Raw genomic sequence first — 15,396 nt, forward strand, 5'->3', positions numbered from 1 at the left:
GAAGACCCGGAGCTTGTTATGAAATGACCCGTTCATATTGATTATAAACGTTCCATATTAATTGATTTCGTCGCGAGGTTTTGACCTCTATATGAGACGTTTTTCAAAGACTGCATTCATTTTTAAAACAACCATAACCTTTATTTTATCTATAAAGGTTTAAAAAATATTACGTAGATTATCAAATAATGATAATCTAAAATATACCGTTTACACACGACCATTACATAATGGTTTACAATAAGAATATATTACATCAAAAATAAATTTCTTGAATGCAGTTTTTACATAATAGCATACAAGCATGGACTCCAAATCTTGTCCTTATTTTAGTATGCAAACAGCGGAAGCTCTTAATAATCACCTGAGAATAAACATGCTTAAAACGTCAACAAAAATGTTGGTGAGTTATAGGTTTAACCTATATATCATCAAATCATAATAATAGACCACAAGATTTCATATTTCAATATACATCCCATACATAGAGATAAAATTCATTCATATGGTGAACACCTGGTAACCGACATTAACAAGATGCATATAAGAATATCCCCTATCATTCCGGGAAATTCTTCGTACATGATATAAATGAATTCGAAGTACTAAAGCATCCGGTACTTTGGATTGGGTTCGTTAGGCCCAATAGATCTATCTTTAGGATTCGCGTCAATTAGTAGATCGGTTTACTAATTCTTAGGTTACCAAGTAAAAGGGGCATATTCGGCTTCGATCATTCACCCATATAATGTAGTTTCAATTACTTGTGTCTATTTCGTAAAACATTTATAAAACTGCATGTATTCTCATCCCAAAATATTAGATTTTAAAAGTGAGACTATAACTCACTTTCACAGATTTTTACTTCGTCGGGAAGTAAGACTTGGCCACTAGTCGATTCACGAACCTATAACAAATATGTACATATATATAAAAGTATGTTTAAAATATATTTATAACATTTTTAATACGTTTTACTGTTTTAAGTTTATTAAGTCAGTTGTCCTCGTTAGTAACCTACAACTAGTTGTCCACAGTTAGATGTACAGAAATAAATCGATATATATTATCTTGAATCAATCCACGACCCAGTGTATACACGTCTCAGGCTAGATCACAACTCAAAGTATATATATTTTTGGAATCAACCTCAACCCTGTATAGCTAACTCCAACATTACTACATATAGCGTGTCTATGGTTGTTCCAAATAATATATATACATGGGTCGATATGATATGTCAAAACATTTGCATACGTGTCTATAGTATCCCAAGATTACATAATATATTAGAATACATGTATAATACAATATAAGTTAGCTAGGATATGATTTGTATAGAATTGTTACAATATTTCCCGTAGCTACAACAATCAAAAAATATCCAATCTTGTTTTACCCATAACTTCTTCGTTTTAAATCTGTTTTGAGTGAATCAAATTGCTATGGTTTCATATTGAACTCTATTTTATTAATCTAAACAGAAAAAGTATAGGTTTATAGTCAGAAATATAAGTTACAAGTCGTTTTTCTAAGAGGTAGTCATTTCAGTCGAAAGAACGACGTCTTGATGACCATTTTGAAAAACATACTTCCACTTTGAGTTTAACCATGATTTTTGGATATAGTTTCATGTTCATAAGAAAAATCATTTTCCCAGAAGAACAACTTTTAAATCAAAGTTTATCATAGTTTTTAATTATCAAACCCAAAACAGCCCGCGGTGTTACTACGACGGCGTATGTCCAGTTTTACGGTGTTTTTCGTGTTTTTAGGTTTTAAATCATTAAGTTAGCATATCATATAGATATAGAACATGTGTTTAGTTGATTTTAAAAGTCAAGTTAGAAGGATTAACTTTTGTTTGCGAACAAGTTTAGAATTAACTAAACTATGTTCTAGTGATTTCAAGTTTAAACCTTCGAATAAGATAGCTTTATATGTATGAATCGAATGATGTTATGAACATCATTACTACCTCAAGTTTTGTGGATAAACCTATTTGAAAAGATATAAATGAATCTAGCTTCAAAGGATCTTTGGATGGCTTGAAAGTTCTTGAAGCAGAATCATGACACGAAAACAAGTTCAAGTAAGATTTTCACTCGAAATAAGATTGTTATAGTTATAGAAATTGAACCAAAGTTTGAATGTGAGTATTACCTTGTATTAGAAAGATATCTTACTGTAAATAAGAAAGATTTCTTGAGGTTGGATGATCAATTTACAAGATTGGAAGTAAGCTAGCAAACTTGGAAGTATTCTTGATTTTATGAAACTAGAACTTATAGAATTTATGAAGAACACTTAGAACTTGAAGATAGAACTTGAGAGAGATCAATTAGATGAAGAAAATTGAAGAATGAAAGTGTTTGTAGGTGTTTTTGGTCATTGGTATATGGATTAGATATAAAGGATGTGTAATTTTGTTTACATGTAAATAAGTCATGAATGATTACTAATATTTTTGTAATTTTATGAGATATTTTATGCTAGTTGCCAAATTATGGTTCCCACATGTGTTAGGTGACTCACATGGGCTGCTAAGAGCTGATCATTGGAGTGTATATACCAATAGTACATACATTTAGAAGCTGTGTATTGTACGAGTACGAATACGGGTGCATACGAGTAGAATTGTTGATGAAACTGAACGAGGATGTAATTGTAAGCATTTTTGTTAAGTAGAAGTATTTTGATAAGTGTCTTGAAGTCTTTCAAAGGTGTATGAATATATATTAAAAGACTACATGTATATACATTTTAACTGAGTCGTTAAGTCATCGTTAGTCGTTACATGTAAATGTTATTTTGAAACCTTTAGGTTAACGATCTTGTTAAATGTTGTTAACCCATTGTTTATTATATCTAAAGAGATGTTAAATTATTACATTATCATGATATTATGATATATTAATATATCTTAGTATGATATATATACAGTTAAATGTTGTTACAACGATAATCGTTACATATATGTCTCGTTTCGAAATTCTTAAGTTAGTAGTCTTGTTTTACATATGTAGTTCATTGTTAATATACATAATGACATGTTTACTTATCATTTATCATGATTAAATATAGTGTAACAATATCTTAATATTATTCATATGTAATTAGTAAGACGTTATTATAACGATAATCGTTATATATATCGTTTCAAGTTTCTTAATTCAATAAACACAATTTTATGTATATAACACATTGTTAAAATACCTAATGAGATACTTACTTATCATAATATCATGTTAACTATATATATAATCATATATATGTCATCATATAGTTTTTACAAGTTTTAACGTTCGTGAATCACCGGTTAACTTGGGTGGTCAATTGTCTATATGAAACCTATTTCAATTAATCAAGTCTTAACAAGTTTGATTGCTTAACATGTTGGAAACACTTAATCATGTAAATATCAATTTCATTTAATATATATAAACATGGAAAAGTTCGGGTCACTACATGTTACGGGTACGTTTCTTATTGACGATAAATCTGCTTATGTTTTATTTGATTCGGGTGCAGATAGAAGCTATATGAGTAGAGAATTTTATGCTAAATTAAGTTGCCCATTGACACCTTTGGATAGTAAATTTTTACTTGAATTATTAAACGGTAAATTAATTTCAGCAGATAATATATGTCGGGAGAGAGAAATTAAACTGGGGGATGAAACGTTTAAAATTGATTTAATACCAGTCGAATTAGGGAGTTTTGATGTAATAATTGGCATGGACTGGTTGAAAAAGGTGAGAGCAGAGGTCGTTTGTTACAAAAATGCGATTCGCATTATGCGTGAAAAAGGAAAACCTTTAATGGTGTACGAAGAAAAGAACAACGCGAAATTAAATCTTATTAGTAATTTGAAGGTGCAAAAACTAATAAGAAAAGGTTGTTACGTCATTCTAGCACACATCGAGGAAGTTAAACCTGAAGAAAAGAACATCAGTGATGTTCCCGTCGCAAAAGAATTTCCCGATGTATTTTCGAAAGAATTACCGGGATTACCCCCACATCGATCCGTTGAATTTCAAATAGACCTTGTACCAGGAGCTGCACCAATAGCTCGTGCTCCATACAGACTCGCACCCAGCGAAATGAAAGAATTACAAAGTCAGTTACAGGAACTTTTAGAGCGTGGTTTCATTCGACCAAGCACATACCATGGGGAGCTCCTGTTTTGTTTGTCAAGAAGAAAGATGGTACATTCAGGTTGTGTATCGACTACCGAGAGTTGAACAAACTTACCATCAAGAACCGCTACCCACTACCAAGAATCGACGTCAGTTTATTCGAAGATCAATTTACATTCTGGATATCATCAAATGCGGGTGAAGGAGGATGATATTCCAAAGACTGCTTTTAGGACGCGTTACGGTCATTATGAGTTTATGGTTATGCCGTTTGGATTGACTAACGCACCAGCTGTGTTCATGGACCTCATGAACCGAGTGTGTGGGCCATATCTAGACAAGTTTGTCATTGTTTTCATCGATGACATACTTATTTACTCGAAGAATGATCAAGAGCACGAAGAACATTTGAGAAAAGTGCTAGAGTTGCTGAGAAAAGAAAAACTGTACGCTAAGTTTTCAAAGTGTGCATTTTGGTTGGAAGAAGTTCAATTCCTCGGTCACATAGTGAACAATGAAGGTATTCAGGTGGATCCAGCAAAGATTGAAACCGTTGAAAAGTGGAAAACCCCGAAAACTCCGAAACACATACGCCAGTTTTTAGGACTAGCTGGTTACTACAGAAGGTTCATCCAAGACTTTTCCAGAATAGCAAAACCCTTGACTGCATTAACGCATAAAGGGAAGAAATTTGAATGGAAAGATGAACAAGAGAAAGCGTTTCAATTGTTAAAGAAAAAGTTAACTACGGCACCTATATTGTCATTACCTGAAGGGAATGATGATTTTGTGATATATTGTGACGCCTCAAAGCAAGGTCTCGGTTGTGTATTAATGCAACGAACGAAAGTAATTGCTTATGTATCTAGACAATTGAAGATTCACGAACAGAATTATATGATGCATGATTTGGAATTAGGCGCGGTTGTTTTTCCATTAAAGACTTGGAGGCACTACTTATACGGGGTCAAAAGTATTATATATACCGACCACAAAAGTCTTCAACACATATTTAATCATAAACAACTGAATATGAGGCAGCGTAGGTGGATTGAATTATTGAATGATTACGACTTTGAGATTCATTACCACCCAGGGAAGGTAAATGTGGTAGCCGACGCCTTGAGCAGAAAGGACAGAGAACCCATTCGAGTAAAAGCTATGAATATAATGATTCACACTAACCTTACTACTCAAATAAAGGAGGCGCAACAAGGAGTTTTAAAAGAGAGAAATTTAAAAGATGAAATACCTAAAGGATCGGAGAAGCATCTTAATATTCGGGAAGACGGAACCCGGTATAGGGCTGAAAGAATTTGGGTACCAAAATTTGGAGATATGAGAGAAATGGTACTTAGAGAAGCTTATAAAACCAGATACTCAATACATCCTGGAACGGGGAAGATGTACAAGGATCTCAAGAAACATTTTTGGTGGCCAGGTATGAAAGCCGATGTTGCTAAATACGTAGGGGAATGTTTGACGTGTTCTAAGGTCAAAGCGGAGCATCAGAAACCATCAGGTCTACTTCAACAACCCAAAATCCCGGAATGGAAATGGAAAAACATTACCATGGATTTCATCACTAAATTGCCAAGGACTGCAAGTGGTTTTGATACTCTTTGGGTAATAGTTGATCGTCTCACCAAATCAGCATACTTCCTGCCAATAAGAGAAGATGACAAGATCGAGAAGTTTGCTCGACTGTATTTGAAGGAAGTCGTCTCCAGACATGGAATACCAATCTCTATTATCTCTGATAGGGATGGCAGATTTATTTCAAGATTCTGACAGACATTACAGCAAGAATTAGGAACTCGTCTAGACATGAGTACTACCTATCATCCACAAACTGATGGGCAGAGCAAAAGGACGATACAAATACTTGAAGACATGCTACGAGCATGTGTTATTGATTTCGAAAACAGTTGGGATCGACATATACCGTTAGCAGAATTTTCCTACAACAACAGCTACCATTCAAGCATTGAGATGGCGCCGTTTGAAGCACTTTATGGTAGAAAGTGCAGGTCTCCGATTTGTTGGAGTGAAGTGGGGGATAGACAGATTACGAGTCCAGATATAATACAAGAAACTACTGAGAAGATCATCCAAATTCAACAACGGTTGAAAACCGCCCAAAGTCGACAAAAGAGCTACGCCGACATTAAAAGAAAAGATATAGAATTTGAAATTGGAGAGATGGTCATGCTTAAGGTTGCACCTTGGAAAGGCGTTGTTCGATTTGGTAAATGAGGGAAATTAAATCCAAGGTATATTGGACCATTCAAGATTATTGATCGTGTCGGACCAGTAGCTTACCGACTTGAGTTACCTCAACAACTCGCGGCTGTACATAACACTTTCCACGTCTCGAATTTGAAGAAATGTTTTGCTAAAGAAGATCTCACTATTCCATTAGACGAAATCCAAATCAACGAAAAACTTCAATTCATCGAAGAACCCGTCGAAATAATGGATCGTGTGGTTAAAAGACTTAAACAAAACAAGATACCAATTGTTAAGGTTCGATGGAATGCTCGTAGAGGACTCGAGTTCACCTGGGAACAAGAAGATCAGATGAAGAAGAAATACCCGCACTTATTTCCAGAAGATACGTCAACACTTCCAACTGCTTAAAATTTCGGGACGAAATTTATTTAACGGGTAGGTACTGAAGTGACCCGAACTTTTCCATGTTTATATATATTAAATGAAATTAATATTTACATGATTAAGTGTTTCCAACATGTTAAGTAATCAAATTTGTTAAGACTTGATTAATTGAAATAGGTTTCATATAGACAATTGACCACCCAAGTTCACCGGTGATTCACGAACGTTAAAACTTGTAAAAACTAGATGATGACATATATATGATTATATATATAGTTAACATGATATTATGATAAGTAAGTAACTCATTAGATATTTTAACAATGAGTTATATACATAAAATTGTGTTTATTGAATTAAGAAACTCGAAACGATATATATAACGATTATCGTTATAACAACGTCTTACTAATTACATATGAATCATATTAAGATATTGTTACACTATGTTTAATCATAATAAATGATAATTAAACATGTCATTATGTATATTAACAATGAACTACATATGTAAAAACAAGACTACTAACTTAAGGATTTCGAAACGAGACATATATGTAACGATTATTGTTGTAACGACATTTAAATGTATATATATATCATATTAAGATATATTAATATATCACAATATCATGATAATATAATAATTTAACATCTCATTAGATATAATAAACATTGGGATAACAACATTTAACAAGATCGTTAACTTAAAGGTTTCAAATCAACATTTACATGTAACGACTAACGATGACTTAACGACTCAGTTAAAATGTATATACATGTAGTGTTTTAATATGTATTCATACACTTTTGAAAGACTTTAAGACACTTATCAAAATACTTCTACTTAACAAAAATGCTTACAATTACATCCTCGTTCAGTTTCATCAACAATTCTACTCGTATGCACCCGTATTCGTACTCGTACAATACACGGCTTTTAGATGTATGTACTATTGGTATATACACTCCAATGATCAGCTCTTAGCAGCCTATGTGAGTCACCTAACACATGTGGGAACCATCATTTGGCAACTAGCATGAAATATCTCATAAAATTACAAAAAATATGAGTAATCATTCATGACTTATTTACATGAAAACAAAATTACACATCCTTTATATCTAATCCATATACCAACGACCAAAAACACCTATAAACACTTTCATTCTTTAATTTTCTTCATCTAAGTGATCTCTCTCAAGTTCTATCTTCAAGTTCTAAGTGTTCTTCATAAATTCTATAAGTTCTAGTTTCATAAAATCAAGAATACTTTCAAGTTTGCTAGCTTACTTCCAATCTTGTAAAGTGATCATCTGATGTTATGCGAGGTGTATATAAAATAGTTATTAATTTTAGCAGGAAATACTATTAAATACGATACAATTTTACACAAGATATTTATTTATTTATAGAATGGATATACTTAAACCTTGCTACAACACTTATAGGCAGTGTACCTAATCGTAAAGTAGTGTAGTTTTTAGTAAGTCCGGTTCGTTCCACAGGGAAATCTTTAAACAAAGCTCAACGCTATATTAGTTTACTTTTATAAAAATACAAATATATATATAAGTAATATTATTATTATAAAAGGGGGGTTTTTACCGTTTAATGACCGGTTTGTCGATTTTAAGACTTTAGTCGCAGTTAAAACCTAATGTAAAATATAAAATAAATACAAGACTTAAATTAAAGCGTAAAGTAAATAACGATAATGAAATTGCGAATAATAAAAGTGCGATAAAATAAACTTGCGATAATTAAAAAGTACGATAATTAAAAGTGCGATTAAATAACAATAAATAAAAGTGCGATAATTAGAAGTGCAATTAAATATAAAATAAAGGAAATTAAATATGAAATAAAAGAATTATGCTTATTTAAACTTCCGTAATCATGATGTTTGACGTGTTGATTTTAGTTTTATGCCCATGGGTTAATTGTCCTTTGTCCTGGATTATTTAATATGTCCGTCTGGTTTTTGTCCATAACAGTCCATCAGTCATAAATATAAAGTGCGAGTGTCCTCGTCAAATTATTATTATACCCGAAGTTAAATATTCCAACTAATTGGGGATTCGAATTGTAACAAGGTTTTAATACTTTGTTTAATGAATACACCAGGTTATCGACTGCGTGTAAACCAAGGTTTTACCACTTTGTTAACAATTACACCAATTACCCTTGAATGTAATTTCACCCCTGTTTTGATTATTCTAGTGGCTATTAATCCATTCCCGTGTCCGGTTAAATGAACGATTATTCGTACATATAAATACCCCGCCCATCGTGTCCGATCGAGTGTATATGGTAATTTATAGGGACGCCCAATTGTAAATCTTTATATTAACATTAACAAACTTTCATTTAGTTAAACAAATATAAAGACCATTAATAGCCCATAGTCTAATTTCCACAAGTGTCGTTCTTTTGTCCAAACCCCAATTATGGTACAAAGCCCAATTACCCAATTTTAGTAATTAGCCCAACATCATGATTACTTCGTTTTAAATAAGCATAATAATAACTTAGCTACGAGACATTAATGTAAAAAGGTTGAACATAACTTACAATGATTAAAAATAGCGTAGCGTTACACGGACAGAATTTCGACTTACACCCTTACAACATTCGCTAACATACCCTTATTATTAGAATTATAATTAAAATTAAAATTAAAATATAAATTATATATATATATATATATATCGTATAGATAGAGAGATGAGAGAAATAGAATATGAAAAATGATCAGAATTCGGTTTGCTTTATAGCCAGAGTTGAAATTTGGTGCTCCGCGACTCGCGGCATATTTTGCCTTCAAACTCCGCGAGTCGCGGAGTTTGAGATTACAGCTCACATCTTTTGGAGTCTTTCTTGCCGACGGATTTTATATATAAATATAAAATATAAATAATTAATATAATTATTTATATATTATATTATATTCTTGTGCATAGTAGACTTGTAATTTTTAGTCCGTTGCGTTGAGCGTTAAGAGTTGACTCTGGTCCCGGTTCCGGATTTTCGAACGTCCTTGCGTACAATTTTATATTTTGTACTTTGCGTTTTGAATCTTGTACTCTTGTAATTTCGAGACATTTCTTATCAATAATTGAAACCTTTTTGATTGTCTTTTGTACTTTTGAGCTTTTTGGTCGTTTGCGTCTTCAATTCGTCGAATCTGTCTTTTGTCTTCACCTTTTATTATTTAAACGAATATCACTTGTAAATAGAACAATTGCAACTAAAAGCTTGTCTTTCTTGAGGAATAATGCTATGAAATATATGTTCGTTTTTAGCATTATCAAATATTCCCACACTTGAGCGTTGCTTGTCCTCAAGCAATATCGTCTTGAAATACAAGAATCACTTCTTTATTCTTCACACTTTGTACATCAGTGATTTCTATACGGCGGTATAAATAATGGTAGTAACGATATGGTTTACAGTCCCACATGACTATAAAAATTTAGATTCATTAAGGAAATTGGATCTTTATGAAAACATTTGATCTTTTGAAAATTAAATCTAGTTTTTACCCTAGATAAGTTTTCCAGAATAACCCTTTACCGGTGTTTGCAAAATATTTTTGTGGGTTTGGTGGGTTTCAGATTTGAAAATTTTAGCTCAAAACTTGCGGTTTTGTGTCACCCACTTGCTAACCTTGTATTTGGAAAGCAACACGTCCAGTTTACTTGTTCCGTATATTACCTTTCGGCAAACTACCGTCCGGTTGTAAAGGAAAGCGTTGAACAAGCAACTGTTAAGGCAATGTCCCCTGACATGCTTTTAGTTATGGTCTATAACGTGTCGGACGCAATTACTATCCTTGGTAGGAGCAATAGTAAAGCTCACCCTTATAATTTTTTGGTATGGCACAAGGTCCTGTCTTTGACCATGCTATGCAACCACCGTTCTTACGGTTGACACCCGATTTAGTTCAGGTGACCTAATGAATTCCAGGTGAATTCCTAGGATTTTACGTTCAATGGTAATGAACGCATTGAAAATAGGGTTTTCAGAAAACAAATCGGTTTGTAATTTTGATCAAAATATTTTCTCGTTTAAGCTCGAGTCTAGATATCATTGAATTCCATGAGTTTGTAATTCTCAATCTTTAAGGTCAATCTCTAGGATTGAGTAATATCAGTCTTAAAAGCTGATTTTTAATCTTTAAGGAGATTATCCTTTCTGGGGATCTGATTCATTAGTCTTATCAAGCTAATTTGCACGGTGCCCCCCCATTGTACGAGATAAATCCTTCTCATGGTTAGGATAAATCTGACCACATGGCGACCCTGTTTAATGCTGAGGTCCGTGGATTTCCTGCTGATTTTAGTGATGACTTTTCTAGATTTTTCGTCAACCTACAGCTGGTCTGAACGACAACTTCATGACCTAAATCAAGAAGCGCGTTTCTTTTTCGGAAGACTTTACTTCCTTTTAATGATGGAATTGATTCATCATGTAGATCCATCTCTTCTTTTCTTTCATCGGGTAAAACAGTTTAGTTTAGTCTAAAGCAAAAGTATTTTCAGTTATTTGTTACAGATATATGTGACATATGTTTAAAATAACTTGGTAAATTTTCCCACACTTGGCTTTTTATTTTTCTTTTTATCGTCCTCTATTCCATTTTAAATGAATTTTGACATTTTAGTTTGTTTCTTAATTTATGTTCTTTCTGAGATAACAATAATTTCGGTGTTAAAACCTAGTTTTATCGTTCATAAATATGTATAAACATGATTTTAAATTCATTTAATTGAAAATTTTGAAAAATTTTACTAGAATTGGGTAGTCAGTATATAAGACCAGGGCTGTTCTTTATTATCAGAGAGCACTAGATTCTAATACAACTACTGCTTTACTAGTATTTTTTAATGGTAACCAAGTGTATAAAATAAAAATTTTAAAATCCGAAAGAATTTAACCCCTTCCCACACTTAAGATCTTGCAATGCCCTCATTTGCAAGAAATCAGTAACAATTTAAATTATTGAGGGTGATTTGTGTGAAAATGATTAAATTTTTACCAAAGTTTCCAAATATATTGGCGTTTGTTTGCTGAATGATAAATGGTGCACATCATTTGTTCATTCCGTCTTGTTGTTATTTCACATATATTTTGCATCTTGTCGTCAAAATTAGTTGCTTTTGCTGAACTTAATGCCAGTCTTTGAAAATGCGTTGTTTTACCCTGTTGTGTACATAAGATAAACTGCAAACATATATACATATTTTTGAAGTTTGGTATATTACCCCACATTTTTAAAAATTATTAAAATCTAAGAATAAAAGTTAGATAATTATAAAAATGATTACAATATTAACAAAAATATTAAATGTATCAATAATTACAAATTACAAAATAAAAAAATAATAATAATAAGTAAACTAAGGATGATATTGGTACCAATAGGGGTTCCAGGCATAACCATAAGTGCTATAGAATGCTTCGGCAGGGTCATACGTAGGATATGGTGGCTGCATCTCTATCGACCAAGGAGGGAAGATGGGTTTTGGTGTAGGAATATAGTTTCTACCTATATGTTGGCAATGAGCTATGATCTGGTTCTGATGAACTTGCCAATCTTCAAATGCTCTCTGTCTAGCATTTTCGTATTCCTGAGAAGCTATAAACCTATGCATTTCTTGCATCTCATTCCCCCCTCCTACATTACCTTGTTACTGGTTTCTCTCCACCTGTGGATGTCTACCATGGTATCGTACTGCGGCGTTATTTCGCCTCTTCAAAACTTTCGCACCATGGTATACATTTAAACCTATAGTATCGCGGGGTTCCAGCTCTTCTAGTAATAATCCCCCCCGACTTATATCCACACCGAGATATTCACCAATCAAAGTAATAAAAATACCACCTCCTATTATGCTATGTGGTCGCATCCCCCGAACCATAGCTGATAAATAATAACCCACACAATATGGTATACTTACAGCGCTTTGTGGGTCTCGAATACACATATGGTAAAACAAATCCTGTTCATTTACTTTTTCTTTGTTCTTACCCCTTTGTGTAATCGAATTAGCTAAAAACCTATGTATCACTCTTAATTCGGCTCTATCTATATCCAAATAAGAGTAATTTCCCCCTTTGAAACGGTGATGGCTTGTCATTTGACTCCACACACCGTGTGTATCAAAATTCTCATCTATCTTTCTACCGTTTAGTATCAATCCTCTACAATCGGCAGACGCTAACTCCTCAGGCGTATATATACGTAAAGCCTGAGCCAAGTCCAGTAAAGACATGTGGCGCATCGAACCGCCTAACAAAAATCTAATAAAAGAACGATCGGTTAAACTAGCTACCCGATCATTCAACTCTATACTACATAACAATTCTTCACACCATACTTTATATACAGGTCTACGTATGGTGAATAAACATACCCAGTCATTAAAAGAAGAATTACCATACCTCTGTACAAGTAATTCCCTAATTGGCCCGGCCAATTCTACAGCTTCTAAGGGTCCCCATTCTATGACCCTCGGTACCTCAACAACCTTAGAATGAAGAGTATGCAAACCCCGTTGATATTTTGGATAATCTATCCAAAGTCTGTCAAATCTCAGGTTCGGGTGCAACTCTTCCAAGTGCATATCGGAAAAGGTCATGACTGGATGAGGTATATCCTGCTTGTAGTAGTTATCTACCTCCTGTTGTTCCAAATTCTCAGCAGGAGCATTGCGGGCTTGGGATGAAGATTCACCCCTTTCATTCTGCAAAACACATCAAACACAATTTTTGTGCATCCAAATATGCATTAGTGTCAGCAAAATCATCAATCAAAATAATTACAATGACATTATCAATTTATATCAAACTTAAGCTTATTTTCACATTTTTATCAAATCTACACTTTTTCAAATAAGCATATACGAAAATTTTCGCCAAGTTCATAAACATTCAACTCAAATAACATGTCAAAATAATCATTACTAGCAATTAAACAAGTCTCAAATGGCATTATCTTTCAAAATCAAGTTCATGAATTTTAGACTTGAAAAAGTCCACTTTAATTCTCAAAATCATGTTTAGGCTCAAAGTTTGGATCATTTAACTACCTAGACATGTTACACTACTCAATTTAGCAACAATTCATGACAAAAATCGGCCATAACCTGTTTATATCAAAAAGCCCCAAATTTGCTCAAGAACACAAACCCTAGATTACTCAAAATTTGAAGTTTAAGGCTTCTAATCATGTTAAACAGCATCAATCTAGGTTATACAAGCATAATACATAAACAATTTAAGTCTAATTACACTAAAAAGCATCAAAATCAAATTGGGGAAAAAATAGCTCAAGAACACCTAATTTCGAATTAAATGGTGTTTAGGTGTAGAAATTTACCGTTTTTCTTGAGTAATTCTTAGATAGCATCCTTCTCAACATGATTTTAGCAAAAAATTTGGTGATTAACGGTTAAAAATTGGGATTTTTGGGGTGTTTTTGGGTGTATTTTCGGAGTATTTCGAGCTGTATTTTTGAGTTGGGTGTGTGAAACTGATCAGTTTTTGCGTTATATTTTTTTTTCTGTAAATTGGTCCCTCCGCGAGTCGCGGAGATTTCCCTTTCAAACTCCGCGAGTCGCGGAGTTTGCTCTTTTTTTTTTTTTTTTTTTTTATAATCTTTAACTTATAAAACAATTAAGTATTTAATTTTAAAATTTTGTTTCCCTTGTTATTTAGGACGAGGTCGTTTCGGATCGATGTCCTAGTCCGTCCTTCGACAAAATTTTAAAATTTGTCTTTTTGTAGCGATTGTTTTAAAAGCTAAGATTTTTGGGTTTTTTCAATGTTTTTGGCATACTCTAATTCAATAAGATTAAAAATAATGATAATAAAAGTTCTCGTCCCTCCCTCGGGTAAAGCAATTTCGGTTCAAAGACCTAGTCTTCAACTTACGACGAATTTTAAAAATCATATTCTTAACTTAATAAGATAAAGTAAATTTTTGTTTTTAAATTCACACAACTTAAATATAAAATTCAAAATTATTATTAAAAATTCACACCAAACTTAAAATTTAAAATGCATAAAATTAAAAATTAATATTTTAAAAATTAAAAATTCATACCAAACTTAATTTAAAAATTTATAAATTCATACTAAACTTATATTAATTTTTCAAATATTTACAATTTTAAAATATATTGTTTTTACAAAGTTTACAATATTAATTTAAGATTTAAATATTAATTTTAAAAACATGGTAAAAATAAATTTAAAAATCTTTTTGTCTTTTTATCCCACTTTAATCAATCAAATATTATCAAAAATATGCGCCCCTCTTTTCGGTAAAGTAATTTCGGTTCCAAGACCTAATTTAACTCATGACGAATTTTTGAAATATTTTGGGTTGATTGATTAAAGATATTTATACCTTAAGAATAAACGTTAAATTTCGCAGTGATGTAATAAATTTTTGAATGATATCAATAATTTCGGTCGCCAAACCTAATTTTATTCAATACCAATTTAATACTTTTTAGCGAACAAATTAGTGTTTATTATCAAAAGGTTAAAAATAAAAATAAAAATAAAAACTGTACAGACATACCTGTGAAATACATTTCTTAGTTATATGATCTATCCCATTCATAAGAT

Source organism: Rutidosis leptorrhynchoides, chromosome 7 (genome assembly GCF_046630445.1).
Source record: "Rutidosis leptorrhynchoides isolate AG116_Rl617_1_P2 chromosome 7, CSIRO_AGI_Rlap_v1, whole genome shotgun sequence".
In the NCBI taxonomy this organism is placed as follows: domain Eukaryota; kingdom Viridiplantae; phylum Streptophyta; class Magnoliopsida; order Asterales; family Asteraceae; genus Rutidosis; species Rutidosis leptorrhynchoides.